This window comes from Calidris pugnax, unplaced genomic scaffold, assembly GCF_001431845.1.
Source record: "Calidris pugnax isolate Ruff unplaced genomic scaffold, ASM143184v1 scaffold103, whole genome shotgun sequence".
Taxonomy (NCBI): Eukaryota; Metazoa; Chordata; class Aves; order Charadriiformes; family Scolopacidae; genus Calidris; species Calidris pugnax.
This window is the reverse complement of record NW_015090990.1, coordinates 9,348,303-9,355,019: the sequence shown is the minus strand read 5'-3', so window position 1 is coordinate 9,355,019 and position 6,717 is coordinate 9,348,303.

Here is a 6,717-nt window from a genome sequence, read left to right as displayed (position 1 = left end):
GTGGTTCCTCACAGGGGAGTGAGAGTGGATCAGGCACCTCAGGGGCCAGTCCAGAGATGACACGTGCTGTGTGTACTCCCCTGCTGCCAGCTAAAACAAAATGCTGAGAACCGCTGCGAGGTCAGGTCACTCCTGCACCAGGCACCTCCCAGGGAAGGTTCTCCTCCCATACATGGCCTCCAGCCCTCTTCTGGATGTCACTGCCCACAACTTCTCTTTCGAAGATCCTGTCAAAGACTGTTGTGTTGGTTTTTTTTAAGAAAAAAAAACCCTCCCTCACTTAAAGATATGTAAGAGCTAAGAGCTGCTATCCAGGCTTATCAATGCCCTTTACATTACAAAAACAAAAATAGGCACTGACTTGACCCCTCACTGTTCAGGCCACCTTAACCCTGAGGCCATTAGGGTCCTGGGACTGGGGCTGCTCACCAGCACCCTGGCACTGGGCAGAGAGCAGGGATGTGGTTTGGGCTGGAGTCCCAGACTCCTGTCTCCTAGAGGGAGACAGAGTCCTGCTTGCTCTTGCTCTGGGAATGGGAATTCAGATCCAAGATTCCTAAAAAAGATGTCACTTCATCCCCCTAAAAATATTTCCTTTCAGAGTACCTAACTCCTGCTATTAAACTTTTCAATTTTTCAGTGAACATAGGTGCATGTATATAATTTGCCAGTCTCTTTCATTTCCACAATGGCTTACTTTTCTATAAGTACTATTAAAAGTAAAATGCCAAATTGGGAGACAGAATTACGCTAGGGAAGAACATAACATGACACAATTTATTTTTTTTTCCTTTCAGGTGAATTTACCTATGTATCTATTTATTTATTTCCATCCCAATTTTGTGACAGGCTATGGGTAAGGATCCTAAGATGCCATTTTGCTGATTCTGCAAGTCATGGTTACGGACTTCTTCCTCTGAACAATTTTTCTAACCTTACCTAAAAAACCTAAAGGTAAGGTTAGACCTTTGGGGCTTTTTTCAATTATTTCTATAATTAAACTGTATCTGTTGTGACAAACTTGAAGGGTAGGAATTAAGCATAAACAGACCAGATAATGATGGGGCCCAAAGGCAGTAACTTTCAGGAAGCTTGAAAAAAAAAAAAGAGATACATATTTCTCATTTAAGCAAGGTGAAATGAGAGTTGCCTACAGTGATTTACCTGCTAAAGGGCAAGTTTTCAGCAATGTACCCATCTGCTTTTTCCTGCCACCTCTCTCCAAATGGGGAAGAGATTAGACGAATGTTCCCTCTTTGTAAGAAAAAAATTTTGTTAATGAAACAAGCTCCTTAGATGGAATAACCTGCCAGTTGAATAAAAAACACTCAGATTTTACAGAGAAGATGTAACTAAAATGCTCTTTATTTATTTGCATACACAACTAAAAACAAGCCAGTACAATTAATGGGAAAAAACCCTCTCATGCAAGTACATTAAAATTCTTCTGTCTTAGTCACATAATTTTAACACGAGAAAGAAAAAACAGCAGAATTAGTTTTCTCTTAACATGTTATTAAGAACAGAGCCTGCTCACCAGTCAAATATTAGATGTCCCCATGGAATCCAACAATTTGCAAAATATACAAAAGTATATCACCCAGGGACAGATGCAGCTGTAACAAAGGAGGAAGAATTTCTGACTAAAAGGGAACATGACTTATTTTGTCGTAATTGCTTAAAAAAATTTGTAAATACAATGACTAGGCTAGAAACAATGTTTCAGAGCACTGTCCTCACACATTGGCATGTGTAGAGCCTGGACAGACTTTCTGCTGGCCCCATTCTTTGAAGATCTGTCATCTGTGTTGGTGAAGAGTCACAGCCTTTAGATTCGTGCACAGACTGGGTTGTTGGGATACTGATTCACAGGTTCTTCCTCTTACTGTGGCCAGGTTGCGTGTCTCAGGCCTCCAGTCAGTTGAGTGCAGAAAGTGTCTGGAGCTGGTGTCTCCCTTGGTTTGCTAGACCTTCCTTTATCCCATCAACTGCTCCCGCTGGATGCGAGCAGATCAGTGGATGCAAATGCCTCCCCTGCTAACAGCTGGATCCAGATACCACAGATCTCTCTTTGACCTCTCTTTAAGGGAGCCATTTCACACAGAAACTAGTATTTTTAGAATTGCTTTCCCATTATAAACAGAAAAATTGCTCTTCTAAAATCCAATTTCTTTTTAAAATAAATATTATTTGTCTTTTATATGGTTGCACTTGGATACCATCATACTCGTGCAGCAGACTATACAAATGCCTTGATTCAGATGCTCTCAAGTACTGTTTGTGTTGCTTTAGAGACCAGAAATCCTGGGCTACTGACAGGCACTTTACACAAATGCAGCCAAAAGCAAGTCCCTGTGCAGTCTAGCAAGCTTGACACCCTGAATTAATCTACCTGCTGCTGCTGAAAGGAGCCCTACCTCTCCTCATCGGCTCCCACCCATGGAGCACTGTACACCCCTCACTGTGCCTAGTTTGACTCAATTTAGCCTGCAATGTAGCGAGCAGTACTTTTGCAGGGTTTGTTTTCCGGCAGTTGTGTAAGTTGATTAAATTATGGCGAGGTCAATGAGCTATTAGGTTGGCTCAGCTGCTTCTGGTCAAACCACACCTACTGCTCAAGCCTGCTCCCGCCTTGCAAAATTTGTACTCTAGTAGCCACTCATCTCAAGACTAGGGCAGTGCTTTCGGAGGGATGACGACAAGATGCCAGCCAACACCCTTCTCTGACCACTGCTGCTTCCTTGCTGGTTTTACACCAGGCAAGGACTCATTGCTCTGTCGACATCTAAAGGGATGAACTCAAGTCACGCAACTATCTCCAACTACTATGTGCTGACTCAAGAAACCTCACAAGTCAACCTCCCGTCAGTCCTGCCTGCGGCCCCATGCGAAGATCTCCTAGTATTCTTAAGCAAATGGACCCACATGTGATGCAGAAATAGTGAGTGTGATGTCTAGGACTAGTAGCTGGATTCTTTCTCTTGTTTGCTAGACTTAAACAAATGGGAAAGAAAGCCCGAAATTCAGAATGAAGTTGAATTCTAGTAAGCTTAACAGGTCTGATTCAGAACCTTGTAATTATCTTGGGTTTTGCAGTCCCAAGTAAATGTTTGGCACTTAGAAACCAACACATATGGCACTCCAGATTCTACAGAAATTTTAAACAGACGATTACAGTAATAGAAGGTACCACAAATTCAAAAGGATACCTCCTTGGAATTGTTGTTTTTGTCCTAGTTACTTTTTCAAGCATGAGATTTACAGATAATTCTGCTTGTCGTACTTTCAGTAAAGGCTGTGTTTTAAGGTAGGTCATTGAATCGAATCCCTACTGATTCCTCAACACCATTTTAAACCCAGCCTTTCAACCGAAAGCAATCCAAGGCTGAGTATTCTCAGTGCTACAGAACACAGCACAGCAGAACACATTCCTGCCCGTCTTGTCCAGTTGCACTCTAAAGCTTCAGCACGGCAAAACCACCACTTTACAGAGGAACGGAGTAACACGGATGTGAAAACTGAGCTGGACCCTTAAATAACTTGTTTCTTTAAATGAATGAAGGGTCACCAACAGAAGGGACAAAGAAGTACAGAGGAAGAAAAGAGATTTCCAAGTACAGCATGTACTGAATGAAGTTCTGCTGGGTTGCGCACTTCTGTCTGAATTAGTACGGAACTAATGTCCTCACAGAGACTGAGCTCCAAGACTTAAACCAATGAGATATGAGTTACGTTGGCCAAACGCAGCATTGAGCTTACAATCGAACTGCAGGGTAGATGTTTTTAGCGTTCTTTCCCATTTGCATCTTATTTGATCTTTCAAAACCTTCCCTGAAGTTTCATCAGAAGCTGGTAGGCATCACTTCCTCTCCTGAACTCTGCTACTGCTCACCGCAAAGGCTGCATCTCCGCTCTGAAACAGCTGCATTTGGGGAGCTGGTGGAGCCATTCTCATTACAGTAGCCTGGTGTTGCTCTCTCTCTACCTGCATGGCTCAAATTACAAGACACCCTCCTCAGCAAATGGATTGAGAATTCATCCCAGGACCTGCAGTTTACCACAAGCAGCCTAAAAGCAGGAGGCAACGGCTTAAAGAGGTAAGGCCCTTTAATAATAAACTGGTCATGGTTAGTTTATTCAGATCACATACTGATACAGTACATCTGGTGGGTAATCTCAAGGAAGAGGAAACAATGGCTCCTCTAATTGGGCATGGAGCGCGATTTCTGTGGGGATATCGGCACAGTGCTAACTCAGCAGGAAGACCACCACCTAACAGAACTTCCAGCCAGTATGGATACGATGATCTCCCCAATGCGCACAGGATTTTTCTAGTGAACTTCCTGATGTTGGTATATTGACAAACAAAAAGCTTCAAGTAATGTCTTTTCTCATTTCCTTCCTCCCCCTTTTTTTTTCTTGGCTTCCCATGTGTTCTTAATCTCCACTGGGAAGTGGTAAATAAAATAACTTTATTTTTATTACCAGTTTGTATTTAACATTTCTGACTGACTCTCTTCCTTGCAACCCCTTTTCACAATAGCCTTCCTTTTTTGCAACTTTCTTGTAATTTATCTTATCATAGTCTATTAATATTCTGGTTTGCTTCTTTTTCTGATTATCACGATGTCCCCCTAAAGTTGCTCTTGCTCCTCAAATAGTGTTGTGAAGCCTATTTACATCTGACTTTTATTGCACTGAAAAACTCTTTAATATATAAAAACAATCCCATTATTGGTATTTCAAATCCTTCTGTCCTAAAGCACTGCAGTTACATATCAGTCCTGCAATCCATACAGATGAACTACTCTATTGACAACATCTCGCTGAAGTCATAGAGCTCTCAACGTACATCCAACTGTAGAAGAAAAGCCAACATTCATATTCAGTCCTAGACAATATAATCTTCCTAAAGCAAAATGCTGTCAACAATGTTTGACAATACCCTGCTAATTAGCAAGGACTAGCTATTTTACTAACATTCCTACCTTCCCAGCATATGAAGACGATATTTCTCTTACAGATAATCTTTAAATGAACCACTTCCTAGGTTATTGGAAGTCCAAAGCCAGCTGTAACAGTTCTGGTTCCAGGATGACAGGCTATCATACATTTCACCAACAACTTCTGATACAGCAAAACAAATTGCAAATTTTATATTAGCTGTAGGCAACTTTTTTATTAGATACTAATGTAGTCCTTTGGATCACATCATCTTGCATTTTTGTTTTTCTCCTGAAATTTGCTTATGTATACATACTGACTCATTTTTAAAGGTGTGTATTCTAGATTTTACTGGCTAAAAATTATTTCTGATATTATTATTATGTATGTCAGAATAAATGTGTCTTCTGTTCCTAGTGACAACTTTTTCTGTTGTTAAAATAAAAAATATAAATTGCAAAAAAAGCTCCCTCTCCTTTATTGGCTGTGTTACTTAACTTGCCAACAACTGATTCTAAAGTAGAATTGCAAGAGATTATGTAAACAAATATAGACATTTTAAAAACAGAAGCGGGGTTTGAGTTTTTTTCTACCCTTGAAAAAGTGAACTGTGACAAACAGCTTTGGGATTAATTTACAACTTGCTATTAAAAGTCACCTGACGGCACTCTCAACCTACCGGCAAAAGTAAATGGGCTTAAAATAAGACTACACATCACACTGCAACAGCAATTGTTCACTGTCAACGGCTGACAGGGAAGATACTGCAGTCTTCCTCCATCATAACTTCCCAATACTAAATTCACGTTTTCTCAATGCACTTTTCCCTGGCCTGTAATAGTTCCTAAGCTAAGCCTTGGCAGTTAATGCAAGGTCACAGCGCTGGGCTGATTGACAAGGAATGTTTATTCTCTGCTCAGAGAAGCTGTTGAAAATCCTGACTGTATTTCTGACTCCTAGTTACTAACTTATCCACAGGTTTATCTGGGTGGCCTTTGGCTTCAGATACTCAGCAAAACTATGGACATACACTGAACGTAGTCTCGTATCTCCTAGGTAACTCTCAGTGATAATTACATTAAATATTGTAACAGGAAAGTAGGTTTGAGTTCTCCAGTCCAACGCTTTTCAGCCTCATTCACAGACTCCCTGGAACGCCACATGAAAGTTAACTAAGACAAACTCATTCCCTGGGGCAGCAAAGGGGTCAGTATCACTGCCTCAGCCTACGCGCTGTCCTACCACCCTGCACGTGCGCTGGGACGCGAGGACAGGCCAAGCTAAAGCTGTTCCCCTTTACAGGAACCCTTCGCCTGGCCTAACAGAGAAACAGGCCCCACTAATAGTCATTTCTGTACCATCATATACTTATATAATGCTTTAAACATTATTTCCTGCCATCGTTTAGCAATCTGAGAGCTCCTAGTTTCCTTTGTGTTGCATAACGTGAGGGCCAGAGCAGCAAACTGACGCTGAGGGGAATCTCATTAATTCCCCATAACAACATCTGCTGGCACAAACGCTCCCCAGCTCGGCGCGGAGCAGGCTGTCACCCTCCACACTCCTCTCGGCAGGACGTGTCACGTTAAAACCCTACTCGCGGCCTGATCCTCCACGGGCTCTGTTTTACAGAAGAGGCGAAGGCGGTTTATTTTTTGAGATGTATCGCTCCCGGGCCGGCAGGTGCCAGCCCGCCACGGCCCCGCGCCTTACGCAACGGCCCGCCGGGTCGGCCATTGCGCTGCGGCTCCCGGGGCCGCCAGAGGCCGGCGC